Here is a 15,861-nt window from a genome sequence, read left to right on the forward strand (position 1 = left end):
TATTTTAATAATTAACATAAATATTTTTCAATTGATAAATATTGCGATAAGGTATTTTACTATTAACGATGGTTATCTGTGGTTGAGAAGGGCTATGTCAGGTCCTTTTTATGGGGATGGTTGGAGTTAGATTTGGAGATTAAAAGTTCCGGAGAAGGTCAGACTGTTTGCGTGGCAGTATTGCAGCCGGAGACATTGCTCCATTGTTTACGGGATTGCGAGGTTTCCAAGTGTGTGTGGCTCTCCGTTGGGTTCTCTGCTGGGGATTTCTGGAGTAGCTTCTCCTTTCGCGGCTGGGTGGACTCGGTTCCAGAAGTAAATTTGGAGAAATTATTCATCCTTGCTTGGTGTATTTGGAAGAACCGTTGTTGTTCTGTATTTGAGGAGACTGCTAGCTCAGTCCATTTTGTTACTGGTATCGTTGCTCCTCTTCTCCGTGTGCTGGATGGTGTGATGCGTCATGGTCTTGTGCGATCCCCTCGGTGGGTTACGTGGCAGTTTCCAGCACAAGGTTGGGTCTGTTTGAACGTAGGTGGTAGCTCCAAAGGGAATCCTAGATCAGCGGGGTTCGGTGGGGTGCTGAGGATGGGGGAAGTGGTTTCCTCCTAGGATTCGCGGTCTCTATTGGGCATTCCGAGATTCTCCACGCTGAATTGATGGCTATCCTTCAGGGCCTTCGTGCTTGTTGGGACAAGGGCTATCGTCACGTACATGTCTTCTTTGATTCTGCTCTAGTTGTTGACATGATGAAGGGGTCCGTTCCTCAGTTTCATGTCTATGCTGCTCTTATTTTTTCTATCAGTCCATGCTGCATCGATCTTGGCAAGTTGAGTTGCGACATACTCCTCGGGAGGGTAATGGCCCGACGGATTTCACGGCAAAGCTTGGTGCTGATCTTCCTTCGGTGCAACTCCAACACTTCATAGAGCCTCCTTCGGGTCTTGCTCCTTTGCTGCTAGCGGATAGCCTTGGTGCTCCTCAATTGAGGCCTTAGTTTTTCTTTCGTTTAGCACCATGTACCAAAAAAAAAACTATAACATATGTGTACATTTTTTGATCTATCATCTATATATATATATATATATATATATATATATATATATATATATGCTTAAGCAAAACTCAAGTTTTGCATTGTATTTAAAGCATCCCAAAAAATTGTAATAAATATATTAAACAATAATAGAATTAAAATTGAAAAAATTTATATTGTCAAAAACTATTCAACCACTTAAATTAAATAACAACATTTATAAACTTAAAATAAGAAAATAATATTTATTAAAAATAATAATAAATATAAAATAATTTTAAATTAAAAAACTATCTATCTATATATATATGTAAACCCACTTTAGCTTAGTAGCTTAGTATTAAATAGATTAAGCAATAAAGTGTTTTTATGCTACATTAAGAAATGAAGTTGAACAAAAGGCTATTCATCTTAGTATTTCATAACAGCTTTCATAACTTGCATTATGAAAAAAAAAGCTATTAAAAGGCCGTAACCTTCATTATGTAATAAAATGCTATTAAAAGGATGCATTTCTAGAACACATGATTTGAATGGTGAACCATTTCGTAACTACTTCAGTAACTAAGCTATTCAACTTATTAATTAAAAGATGGACATTTCTAGAACACAGGATGTGAACCATTTCTTAACAATTTTTGTAACTGAGACGGGCTATTCATATATTAACAGTTACCTCCTTGAGGAAATCACTCAGATTTCGTAACCTGCATTATACAATTATATGGCAGTACTGCAACTTCCAAACTGATAAAAAAAATTAAAGACTTTTCAGCTACCTACATCAAAAAAAAATACAATGGATTAAATTAAACTATGCATCTATTGTGTATCTCTATATAAACAAATCACTCACACACTTAAGTCATACATATCGACTCCATCAAAGTGAGAAAAAAATGGATACCGTCACTAGCTATTTCAACAAGTATGTCATTTTTTATAACATTAGTTGATTGAAATTGAGAAGATTTTGATCAAGAATCGTAAGTAATATCTCATTGATTTTGATGGAATTCCATTGCCAGAACTCAGCAATAGAAACATTGGACAACACACTTATTAGAGAAGAGAAGCACGAAAGATGTCACTCATTACTAAATGAGCAGCAAAGAGAAATATACAATCATGTTATACACGTGGTAACCACTGTTGAAAGATTTTTTTACCACTCTACGTTGAATCTCTCAAGACTCAATTGTAGTATAGTAAAGGGTTTTGTCGTATCCACAGGGAGGTGTAATACTTATGCCGTTCAATAGCTAACAGACTTAAATGATGGTTTACAAATATATTGGGTGTTTGTTTAAAAACATAAAAACATAAATAAAGAAGATAAAAGAGTTGGATTCACCAAGGTAGATAGTTTTGCTGATATTAGAGTTTCGTTGTCTGACCTCTATGTATTCTATTGATTCACATACAAATATAGTTCTATGAAATTGATTCCTCCCACCATTTCTTATCTTACTACCCAGTCCCCCGGCGTAGAAGATTATCAACTCAGCTATATTAACACTCAATCCCTTGATCGATTAACAATAATGAGTAGCATTAAGCATGGATGTTTGAATGGACTAATGATCTAACCCTATCCCTAGACCTTAGAATCATTAGATGATTTTACCTATTTCAGGTTTAAATAGCTAGTTCCCACCATCCTATTAAACCTAAATTCATGTTCTAGGTGATCAATCCAAAACAAGCATAAAGCACAAGGTAAAATCATTGAATCATGGCAAAGATACATATGATTAACTCTAGTTCAGACTCAAGAACGTGTGAGTTCCCTACACAAGTTTGAATCAATCAAAATACCCAAGGGGATCAACCTGAGATATAGCATGAAGCAAAAGAGAAAACCATTGATTCTTTAACATAGAAACATCAAATTTGCATGAAAGGAAATCAAATAGATTACATGAGCATCAAAACAACTAGTTCTAATCCCAACAAATGAGAAATTAGCTATCCATTTCCATGGATAGCTTTACAATCATAAAAGAGAAGAAGAACGATGAAAAACCGAATCCGTGACGGTTCCCCGGCGATGAAACCGGCTCCAAAGCCTTCTCTCTAGCCTCCTAGACCTTCCTTGATGATCTCCTTCAAGTTCTCTCTGTTTGGGTTCTGTTCTAAGTCTCCAAAATCGAGTTCTCTTTTGAAACTAAAGAAAAATCCTTTTATAATGATTTCTGCATCTGTGTAGAGTGTTGGGTGCCCCTTTATTGGCGCTGGGCGCCCAGTTACTTCAAGGTTAGGTTTCTGGAACCGCCATAGGCGCTGGGCGGCCACTGACAAGCGCTGGGCACCTTGATGATCCAAAAATTCTTCAAGTCTCATGAAAATATACATTTTTTCTTGAGAACTTAGACCCTACTTCAAAATTTGAGAATATAATCAATCATAAAACACATTTGAGCTTAATTCTCAATCAAATAACAAATATCAATCAAGATTAGGAGAACTAATAAGGATTTCTCATGAATCACTTAAGATAAGTGCCTAAAATGAATTCAAATATACGTAAAAATGGCACTTATCAACTCCCCCCAACTTAGCACTTTGTTTGTCCTCAAACAAAAGGTAAAGACTTTAATCAAACAAGCATGACTAAAACTTTTTCAAAGCTCAATTTACAAGATCTCACAAAGATTGAATCAATGATCCAAAAGAGAAACATGATGCCCACAAGAGAATGCATAACATTAATACAACTACTTATTCAACCTAGAACTCAATAGACATACAATCAATTACTCTTGATCAGGGAATCACTCAATCAAGCCAAGATATAGCATGTAAATCAGGCAAGGTCTGTGTTTCCCTCATATGCATCAATGAATCACAGAAGTCAAGATTGTTACATGTCTCTTCAATCATCAAAGTCACATGTGCAATCAAGGATCACTAAGGACTTTTAAAGGTTGTAACGAGGCTAGGCTTCAAAGAGTTTGGTTTTTCAAGATATGCAAAGAAACTCAACAAGGAAAGAGAGCAATCACACTTCACTTCACTCCTCTCAACTTGCTTTAAACCAACTCTCATTCACCATTTTCAATTCAACTCAACCCTTTGTTTTTCATCAATCTCTTCTTTATTCTCTTTTTGTTCTTTTTGTTCTTTTTGTTCTTTTTTTTTCTTTCTCTTTTTGCATTTTTTCTCTTTGGAAGCATGCACATATTTGACAATATTTACAAAGAGATTGGATTCAAATCACATAAAAACTTTAGCACAAAAGCCTTCTCCCCCCAACTTGCAAACAACCCACACTAAGAATGCTCTCTTTGCTTATTAAGCTTAGGAAAGTCATTGTTTTTCTTTTAGGCTTAAGGGTCATAATCATGAACAAAACACATCTTCAAATTTCAGGCTCAAAGGGGTAACAAATGGATTTTAATGGCATAGGTAGGCTATTTGGCTAAGTAGCCATATATATAGAACAAAACATGCCTTGATCATTTCCTAGAAATTCCATGCAACCAATGTTTGTAAGAGACTCAAACAAAGTTAACCATATAATTCAATGATGTTCTCTCAACTCACAGTGTATAGGAACACTCCCTCACAGGCTAAAAAGTTTCAAATAACCCTGATTTTCAAGTAATTTTCATGTTATGCTTCAAGAATTCCAAGTAAATCATGCAATCATATCAAGTCATGGTATCAATGAGTGCAAGCACAATTTCAATCATGGAATCATTCATTTTCGTACCATATATCAAGCAATTCTTACAATAGTCATGCAAGTATTGAAACAGTAAGAGAATCATGGAAATCCGAGACACAAGTGCTATATATAAAACTATACTATTAAAAAGACACTAAAAACAAAGTGAAAAGGACTCCCTCATGATGTAAATGCTTTGAACCCAAGCTCTCTACTTATATCCTTGATCTCTCTCTCCCTCCATGAGAATTGGACTGTCCTCAGGCCAAATTGTATGATTCTTTTGTTAATCTGCCTTACAGTCACTAGAAAAACATATTAGAGTTCAAGGGATAAATGAGAAAATAAAAGCATTGAAACAATTCCAACCCTAGTACATATGAAAATAGACTTAAATAGCTTTCCATAGAGTGTTCATTTGCTCAAATCCGATAAGAATTGAAGAAGTTATGCTCGTTTGAAGAAAAGAGTGTAGTGCTGTCATTGAGATATCGCTGAGCACTCTCTGAGATGCGCTGAGCAACCTGCAGCAGTGTTTTAGGCCGCAGGGCGGCTTCTGAGGCCCGCTAGGCGGCCTATACCAGTAAAAAAAACAGCAACTCCCAACATTTACCACCAAATCCTATTCTAAGCAAAATTATCACCTTTTGTTCTTCATCAAAACCATCTACGTGATCATTAAAACCTGTAGCAATGGATTCCAAACATCTTTTTCATTCAAATCTCCAAAATCTAAGCATCAAATTGGCACATGTATCCAAAACTCAAATTCTCTTTAATCACAAGTGAACATACCAAAATGTGAGATTTAAACTTTTCAAGCAAACCAATTGATGTATTCACACTCATTTGTCATTTGAAACATGTCCAGACCTTGTGATTCAACATCCATGCCCAATTTATCAAAAATTCACACTTCTAGGCTTCAAGAGCAAGTTTTCATGCTTTTCACAACTCAAAATGTCATATTTTGATGTGATCATTTCTAGAACATGCAATTCACTCCAAACACATACAAATGACCTAAGAAACTTGTGCATAACTTAAGATTAGAAATTGAAGCATATTTAGCACATAAGACATTTCAAGTTCAAATAGGGTCAAATTTCATTAGTTCACAACTCAATACCTCATATTTTGAAATTCTTACATTTCCTTCATGCTAGGCCTCAAAATCATGTATTAACATCATTTAAAACTTGTTCAAGACCTTAGAGTTCAAATCACCACTCATGATCAAGAAAAGCACTAATTTAAGCATTCACACATAAAGTGACCTCAAAACTCACCAAGTTCCTAATGAAACTATCCTAACACATAGATATCAACTTCCTAATGCATAATAGAGCTTGTTCAAAAGATTGAAATGCAATTTTGCACTGTTTATGTAGAAAATGACAAGGAGTGACTAGTTTTTCAACTGAAACTCACAACCTCATGCCCCGAATTTTGCAAAACACTCAAACCATACACACCAACCATCCATATGCATGCTAAATCTAAATTTGGACTTGTTACAACTCTCAATTGCAGATTTTGAAAAGAAATTTCACATGATCCAAATTTCAATCAGTTTTCATGCATTTTCACAAGTCAATCCCTCAAATTCCAAATTCATCACTTTCATTGCTTCCAAAACCTTTAAACACACTCAATATATCTATCAAAACTTGTGAAGCACCTTAAAGCACAAATTTAATCTAAGCTTCACAAAATCACTACCCTAGTTCTAAAAATACATGAAAACACATAAATATAACAAAAGCAATAAAAACACTGGGTTGCCTCCCAGGAAGCGCTCGTTTAACGTCATTAGCTTGACGCAAACACAATCATGGTGACCACAAACAAGGGTTATAATATAACCCCTTCCTCTTCTTAGGCCGTTTGACTTGGATTTCATCTAATTTCCTATAAAAAGCTTTCCAAGCCAGCAAAAGTTCTTTATTTTTCTTCATTTTCTCAACCCAAACCAATTCACCTACACTCAACTCACATGCCAAGCTATTAGCATGCATATGAATGAATGCGAATTTACAATTCTTTGAAGAATCGGATTCAGCCAGCTCATCAAACCTATCACCAAATACAACATCTATATGCTCAACATTAAGAATTTCATCATTGTGTTGGTGATGTGATATATTATCAAATTCTTCAAAGCTTACCTCATCCTCTTCATGTTTTACCTGTGGAGAGCTTGAAGGAATCGGTAAGTGGTGAAGGGTTGGATCTGTTTCTTCTTTTTTTGGTTTTTCTTCTTCTTCATCACTTTCTTTCACTTGTGCTTCAACCATTGCTCTTCCATGTTCATATACCATATTAGCTAGCTTTCCCAATTGATTCTCCAAGTTCTTGATGGAAGTCTCAGTATTCCTTTGATGAATCATTGTCAATTGCATGAATTGCACCCAGGTATCCTCAAGCTTAGAAATCCTATCCTCTTCAGGAGCATAGTATCTCTGAGATGATTGAAACATTTTAAGAAGGTAGTGATTCAGAAGCTTCTCGTTGTTTCTCCTCTTGAACTAGCTAACTAACACAAGAGATTAGTAACAACAAGGAAAGACAAACTGAAAACAAGAACTATACATTATATTCACAATCATTCGAGAATGAAAACTATTGCAATGCAATTAGTATTGGCACACCTCCCCGGCAACGGCGCCAATTTGTTGAAAGATTTTTTTACCACTCTACGTTGAATCTCTCAAGACTCAATTGTAGTATAGTAAAGGGTTTTGTCGTATCCACAGGGAGGTGTAATACTTATGCCGTTCAATAGCTAACAGACTTAAATGATGGTTTACAAATATATTGGGTGTTTGTTTAAAAACATAAAAACATAAATAAAGAAGATAAAAGAGTTGGATTCACCAAGGTAGATAGTTTTGCTGAGATTAGAGTTTCGTTGTCTGACCTCTATGTATTCTATTGATTCACATACAAATATAGTTCTATGAAATTGATTTCTCCCACCATTTCTTATCTTACTACCCAGTCCCCCGGCGTAGAAGATTATCAACTCAGCTATATTAACCCTCAATCCCTTGATCGATTAACAATAGTGAGTAGCATTAAGCATGGATGTTTGAATGGACTAATGATCTAACCCTATCCCTAGACCTTAGAATCATTAGATGATTTTACCTATTTCAGGTTTAAATAGCTAGTTCCCACCATCCTATTAAACCTAAATTCATGTTCTAGGTGATCAATTCAAAACAAGCATAAAGCACAAGGTAAAATCATTGAATCATGGCAAAGATACATATGATTAACTCTAGTTCAGACTCAAGAACGTGTGAGTTCCCTACACAAGTTTGAATCAATCAAAATACCCAAGGGGATCAACCTGAGATATAGCATGAAGCAAAAGAGAAAACCATTGATTCTTTAACATAGAAACATCAAATTTGCATGAAAGGAAATCAAATAGATTACATGAGCATCAAAACAACTAGTTCTAATCCCAACAAATGAGAAATTAGCTATCCATTTCCATGGATAGCTTTACAATCATAAAAGAGAAGAAGAACAATGAAAAACCGAATCCGTGACGGTTCCCCGGCGATGAAACCGGCTCCAAAGCCTTCTCTCTAGCCTCCTATACCTACCTTGATGATCCAAAAATTCTTCAAGTCTCATGAAAATATACATTTTTTCTTGAGAACTTAGACCCTACATCAAAATTTGAGAATATAATCAATCATAAAACACATTTGAGCTTAATTCTCAATCAAATAACAAATTCCAATCAAGATGAGGAGAACTAATAAGGATTTCTCATGAATCACTTAAGATAAGTGCCTAAAATGAATTCAAATATACGTAAAAATGGCACTTATCAACCACCAATACTGGAGGGCTCTACTTTGTTTACGACATGGAGGTACTAGAAAAAACTTTCTCTACAGGACAATCATTGCAAGACTAAGGGCTGGAAAAAAATTTTGTGTTTGCTGCTTCATCAGGTAGTTAACTACTTTATAGTCTCTCTTATGCTTTTCTATACTATTTTGTTCATCCAATTGAATCATTCAAATACATCATCATTTGTGTATCTATGTGACACAACTCATTAACATAAAAAAAACTAATACACAACACCTAACAGAAAGGAAACTTTTGCCAAGTTACCTTTCCAGCCAACAACAAAATGTGAACCACTGAAATTTCTATGATCACTGAATTTGTAAGTGTAAAATATAATACATCACTGTACTCTTCACTTAGGATTTCATAAGAATAGGAATCTTTCACTCCTCAATATTGTCCTACATATTTGTCATTATGGCTAAGTGGCTTGGTTACTCTTTATTGTTTAAACTGTTTGTACTTGGGTATAGCACCCCTTGTGCTATTATATATGAATTTTTCCTTTCAAAAAAAATGGACAAAATAATAGCAACCCAATTCAATCCATCAAAGAGAACAAATGTCCAACAACATAGAAATATACTTTAGAAGTTGGTGCAAGTGACTTTAAAAGAACTTCGATCTTCATGCCACCAACACATCATTGGCCAAATTTGAAAGTACGTACCACTCAAAATGTTCCCTAGCACCAAATCTGGATCTATAAATAACTACAATGACCATAAAATGAATGAACAATTATAATAGAGAATAGGAAACAAATTTTAAAGATTTCAATCAATTGAAAAATATGACTTCAAATTGGCTCCAATTACATAAGTACTGAAGATACTTGCTTGGATTGCCACTGACATAAAATTAGAAAACCAGTCTCAACGCCCCAAACCCAAAAGTAGTTACTTTTTTTTTAAAATCCAAATTGTATAAAAGAAATTAAAGGAAGATCCAGTACATTAGATGGTGGCATCAAGCACACCTAGCAAACTAGAAAAACAGAAACAAACAAGTTACTTTTTCTTTTTAATATGCCTTTTCAACCACCTAAAATATGAGTTGTTTTTCTTAACTTTCCAAAATATGGGAACTGGAAAAAATAAGAAAAGAGGTAGCATCCTTATACTGATTACACCTGCTAAAATTAAGAGTAGAAAATGATAACGTAGCTAGAAACTTTAGTTGAGTTTATTTTTTTAAGACAATGGAGTGAAAGAAATTGTTACAATAATGGCACATTTTAACAAGGGAAGTTATTAAATCACCTTTTTCAACATGGATGCAGCAAAATGGGTTGTAAGAAATGAGACTGAGGGAAAATAGAAATAGAGAAACTTAACATGGATGCAGAGGGAACCGAGAATGATGGTGCCACCATGGTATTTGAGGTACATGTTGATGGGTTTGGAAGGTTTTTGGATTCGATGAAGAGGAGCAGAGCGATATGATAACGACGTGGGTGCTATCGTGGGAGATGTGCTATCATGGGAGATGGATCCTTCGATGCAAATGATGCGCACCTTGATTCCAGACGATTGTGCTTGTGCAATTCAGTTCTCCTTCCATGTAACACTTTTCTTCCAAATAGTTGCGTGCTTTACAAGATGCCTCACATGGGCTGCCTCACCACCACTGGATTGAGGATTTTTCCGCTTTTTTATTTGATTAGAGCTTCTGTTGTTTTCTAATTCTATTATGTATTTTTCTAATGCTTCATTTACTTAATGATTTGTTAAAAAATCAATAGTTAAGCATTTTAAATTTTAATATTTGCTAAATATAGTAATTATAAATATAATTAAGAAAAACTAAATTATATCAGTGATAACTAACTATGTGAAGTTATCACTGAAACGACCCGTTTCATTATATATTAATTCCTATAATCTTTATTGTTATAAAAATATGATTAGGAGAAAGGATAAAAAAAAAAAAAAAACTAAAAAAATTATACCTCCTTACTCAAAATCCACGTAACAGTACCCACCCCCCATTACTAATCCTAAATCCTAACATTTGCAAATTGTCTCTCTCACTCTCTGTCTCGTATTTCTTTTCCCTTTGCCTTTGCGATAACAACAACCTTCGCTTCTCTTCTTCACTTTCTTGGTCTTCTTTTGCCAAACTGCACAAAATCTCGCCGTGCAAAATACACACCCATGAAAGAGAATTTCAATATTCATGTGGAAGGGATTTGGAGATAAATATTTTGGGAGTTAGGGTTTGTGCTCCGAAGGAGAAGAGTACCCGCTCTTTCAGAACTGCTTATTTGATTTACTAAGGTATACCTACAGCCCATAAATTTAGAGAATGATATTGTAATGTGTATTATTCTTGAGTAGAATTATTTTAGGGCTTTGGGTACATAATTGGGGATTTCATAATTGCTCACGGGTAGTATGACATAAGGTAATTAATGCTGAAGGTTTGAAGTTAAATTTTGGTGTTCAGATTTATCGGCTAGTGGTTCGTTCGGTTGGCGTGGAGCTTTTGAGAGCGGTTCAGTTGACTCGCCGTAGTTGTGAGTGGTTTTCAACTGCTATGACATATTTTTAACAGTCCTATAACTGATTTAATTACTTTATCATATTGCCTATTTATCTAAATTGGGGAAATATGTTTTTATATGTTTGACTGTCATTCTTGAACTCTGAAAGCTGATTTTATGAAGTGATTTTGTGAATTGATATGTGAAGAGAAAGACATTGGTTTAATTTTGAAATTATGCAAATTTGAGATGGTGAACTTGAAAAGCTTTGATGAGCGTTGAAAAGTTGATGTTGAGAATATTATTTTGAAAAGCTATGATGAGCATTGGAAAGCTGATTTTGATACTGTTGATGAGACTTGATATGGTTTGAGAAACTGTTTTTGTGGGAATACATGTTAGAACCCCGTAGCCGTTAACGGAGGTAACGGCCTAGGTGCACCTAGTTATTTGATTTCGGGTGGAGAGGGCTATACGTTAGATGGAGCCGCCAGTGCACGGAAAGGGCTATCAACGAGATGTAGCTTCCCCCGATGAGATTGATGAGATATGACATGATTCCGGGTGGAGAGGGTTATCCGTTAGATGGAGCCGCCTCTTGGATACGATAATCCTTAAGAGGAAAGGGCTATCAACGAGATGTAGCTTCCCCCGATGACACGATGTGACTTGAGAAAGGAAAGGGCTATCCGTTAGATGGAGCCGCCCCTAGGGAAAGGCCACCCCGTAGGAGGAAAGGGCTATCAACGCGATGGAGCCGCCTCATGGTTCTACATGTGTGACCCTATTAATTTTATTTCTGATTTTGAAATGCTTTCATATGATTGACATGATTTTTATTCAATTTCGTTGAAACAATTGTTTATAAACTTGGCAGCTTGATCATCTCTTATTTGAAATGGTTATTATTAATTTTATTAATATTATGTGTATTATCCACTCTGATCTGATAGTGAAAAACTCGTGCCTATTCTGTTTCCCCTTCCTGTTCATGGTGGTTGTTGACTGCTCACTAAGTCTTTGTGACTTACCCCATTCCGTATTTCTCTCCACAGATTTTCAGGCAACTGAGTAGCAGACTGTTGTCAGTTTCAGATCATTCAGCTTATTTCCTTTGGCAGGTTGTCATATTGGTGTCTTTTATGCAATCTTGGTCATCTGCAGCTATAGGGAGTCCTAGGTGGATTTAAATTTGGGATTGTTATTTGTTATTTTATTTTCAAGAGTTGGCACTTGAGTGCTCGAGTTGATTTTATATTTTACTTGAAATACTAGCTACGGAAGAACTTATTGGCAGATGTTATTTGTAGCTATTGGAACTACAAAAGAGATTTTGCTGAAATCTTATATATTATGTGTACAAGTTTATTTTGAATAAATTGTTTGAAAAATGATTCTATGAGGATGAGGCTTGCCAGACTAGGGTGGTAGTCTGTGCGCCGGTCACGGCTTAGGATTTTGGGTCGTGACAATCACCTTGTGTTTTCTAGAGTAACACCACCAAATTGAATATACTTATTGTTGAGAAAGATGAAAAATATGCACAATATACTAAAAATGTAGTGCACAATAAAGTTTTAATGAACTTCTTCAATATAATTATAATTAATATGTATTTTGATATTCCAAAGCTTCTTCCATTTACATTTTTTTTACCTCTATATAAATTTAAATATCACAATTAAAAATTACTATTTAAAAAAAAAACCGTGCAACGCACGGGTTTAATTTCTAGTTTATATGTAAAGGAGACTTGGGTTTTACATTAAATATATTAAACCATAAGACTCTCAACATTTGTAATTATATATTAAAAATAATTAAAAACTGAAAAAATTGTATTGTAAAAAATGTCCAACTACTTACATTCATCAACTTAAAATTGACTTAAAAAAACACTGAAATTATCTTAAGTTTTGCAATTGACAAATATTAAAAATTAAAAATATTAATGACTAATAATATGTGGATTAAATATTTTAAAATTTGAAAAATTCCGTTAAAAGGTATTTAATATATATTAACTATAATAAATATGTGCATTATTGAAATAATGTTTAAATATATTTTTTGATCTATGATATATTAGTAAAAATTACTCGAGCAAGCATAATAGAGAAAAATAATAATAGTCAAAGTTGAATAAATATTTGTCGTGAGAGGCCTTACCTATCCACTTAACGTGATCGAAGAGTCTCAAGGGATTAGTCTCATTTCTATCGGCTGTGAGAAAACATTCGCAAACCAAATAAGTTGAAAAAATAATTAAATTCACAAGATAATATTTTTGGCTATTTTTTTTTTGTCAAAAGACTATTAAAGTTATCACTTATTATAATTCAAAAAGTTAAAATTAATTTATTCTTTTTGGTCTTGACATGTCACAGCAAATGACTTTCCAAGCATAAAGTATAAAAAATGATATGAAAACTTATTTCATGACATTAAACACTTATTACTTAATTTTATTTTCATAATTTAAATATCTATAATTAAATTAATAATTTTTCATATTATTAATAATTTTATATAATGTTAAATAATATTGTAAATAAACTCGTGTAACGCACGAGTATTATATCTAGTATATTAGTAAAAATGACTTGAGGAAGCATAATAAAGGAAAATAATTATGACTAAAGTTGAAAAAATTAAACTTATAGTGTCAAGAATTTTACACATGTATCCAATTATAATTTCTTTATTTTCTATTTTAAATTAATATTTAATTATGACATGGCAAATACGTCAATTTTAATTGGATGATTGTGTAAACAATTTTTACCCTATCAGTGCATAATAATTAAACTCAATAATATTTTACGATACTAAAGTTATAACTTATTAAAGTTATAAATTTAAAATTATGTTCTTGGTCTAGGAACATGTACACCTATTTAGAATAAATAATGTTATTACAACTATTTTAATAATATTAAAAACTTATGATTTAATCTAAAATATTTCAAATTAACTTAATAATTTATCATATTATTAAATTTTAAAATTACTTCAATGGCATAGCTGCTGCTTTGAGTTTCTTTGATTAATTTTGAGAGCCTTTTCCATGTGTATGGGTTAAGCACCCCTTGTGCTTTCATTTCAATACATTTCAGCAAAAATCCACTAGTATTATTTTGCAAAGTTTGGTGTTGATATATATATTTTCTAAAATAAACATTTGCTGAGATTCACGACCTGTCTTATAAGTCAAAACATAAAAGGAAAAAAATAACCTCGAACTTAAACAGTCAATAGATTGTTGAAATTTAGTTTAATAATCCCCCCAAAAAAAGTGATGCTTGAACCAGCAACATGCATATTCTCCACCTTTTTCTTTTCAAAACACATTAAAAGTGACATCAATGAGCTACTACCAAGAGGAGCAAGTTTGAACATCCAAATCTGAACAGGTTTCAAGACCAAATCTGAACAGTAATAATCTGATAAAACCAGCAATATTCATATTTCTTCACCCTGTTCTTTACATAACACATTAAAAGTGACATTGCAAAGCTATTGCCAAGAGGAGCAAATTTGAACACCCAAATCTGAACAGGTTTCAAGACCACCTATACAGTAACAATCTGATAAAAACCTAAAAACAATCATCATGATAAAAATGACTTCTATGCCAACAACTTAAAGATAAATAGTTACAAAAGTAATCTCTTCTTTTGACGACATCAACATTTATGCAATCGAAAGTAGAAAATAAGACTCTCATGTCTCAAAGAAGTGGTTTCTTCACGGCTTTTTTATGATGCAAGATCATTCAGACCAAGTATTTGGCAATCATATCTTCATGATGATGGATGATTATCCATATGGTGTTGTGCCTACATAAAGAAAACAAGGACAAAATAGTTGGTGATTTTATATAAAATTATAATCACATTGACAACAATAATGAGTTATACATGTAAAGGTTCAAAGAAGGTAACAACATTATGGTATATGGCTTGAGAACAATTTGGAACCTGCCATATAAATATAGTTTTTTATCAGCTATTTCCATAAGATAAATAGATTAACACAGTAGTAAGTTTTATGTTCGCACCTCACTCACTTCACCAATATGTTCTTGATTTGGATTGAAGGGAGCTAAATTTTGTATAAGACCATATGCACTGCTTTGGAACTAAACCCTTAAGATTCAATCATAGTAAAGCAGATACGGATTTTGTCGTCCTCTGAGAGGTGTAATATTTGGGATTAGATTTCATTGAATGACCTCTGTGTATTCTAGTGATTCAAATACAAACCAAGTCTAACAATATGATTCATATACACCAGTTCAACCTACTTCATCGATGTCTCGCATGAATAGATAACAATAACTATCTTATCCTAAACATTGATGTCTCACATGATTAAGAAAGATAATTATCATGAAGTTTAGGTGTTTAAGTGACTAACAAACCTAACTCTATGTCTAGCAATTAGGATTATTAGGTGATTAAATCTAGTTCGGACTCAAAACGTTGTAGCTTTCGCTCACAAGTCGAATGAAGCAAAATATCCTAGGTGATCAATCTAAGATATAGCATGAAGATCAAGAGAAAACCACTAAACCATAGACAAGAAGCATGCTTTATATAAAAGAAAATTACATAGAAAGCATAAGTATCATACAACTACATCAAATCCCAACAAAAGGGAGATTAGTTATCCATTTTCGTGGATAACTTTACAAATAGAGAAGAAGAATGAGAAGAACCGAATCCGTCGCGGTGTCTCGTCGCCGAATTCGACCTCCGGAGCTTCTTCTCTAGTCTCCTAAACTTCTCCCCTTGT

The 15,861-nt window shown here is 33.7% G+C and overlaps 1 long non-coding RNA gene across 1 annotated transcript; it reads left to right on the forward strand.

The window, feature by feature from the left end:
• Positions 1-10,390: 10,390 nt before the first annotated feature.
• On the forward strand, positions 10,391-12,427 carry LOC130726975 (uncharacterized). Its single transcript, XR_009015068.1, has 3 exons — positions 10,391-10,858; positions 11,028-11,097; positions 12,120-12,427. It is a non-coding gene; the product is annotated as an uncharacterized LOC130726975 (long non-coding RNA).
• Positions 12,428-15,861: the final 3,434 nt, after the last annotated feature.

This window comes from Lotus japonicus, chromosome 6 (genome assembly GCF_012489685.1).
Source record: "Lotus japonicus ecotype B-129 chromosome 6, LjGifu_v1.2".
In the NCBI taxonomy this organism is placed as follows: domain Eukaryota; kingdom Viridiplantae; phylum Streptophyta; class Magnoliopsida; order Fabales; family Fabaceae; genus Lotus; species Lotus japonicus.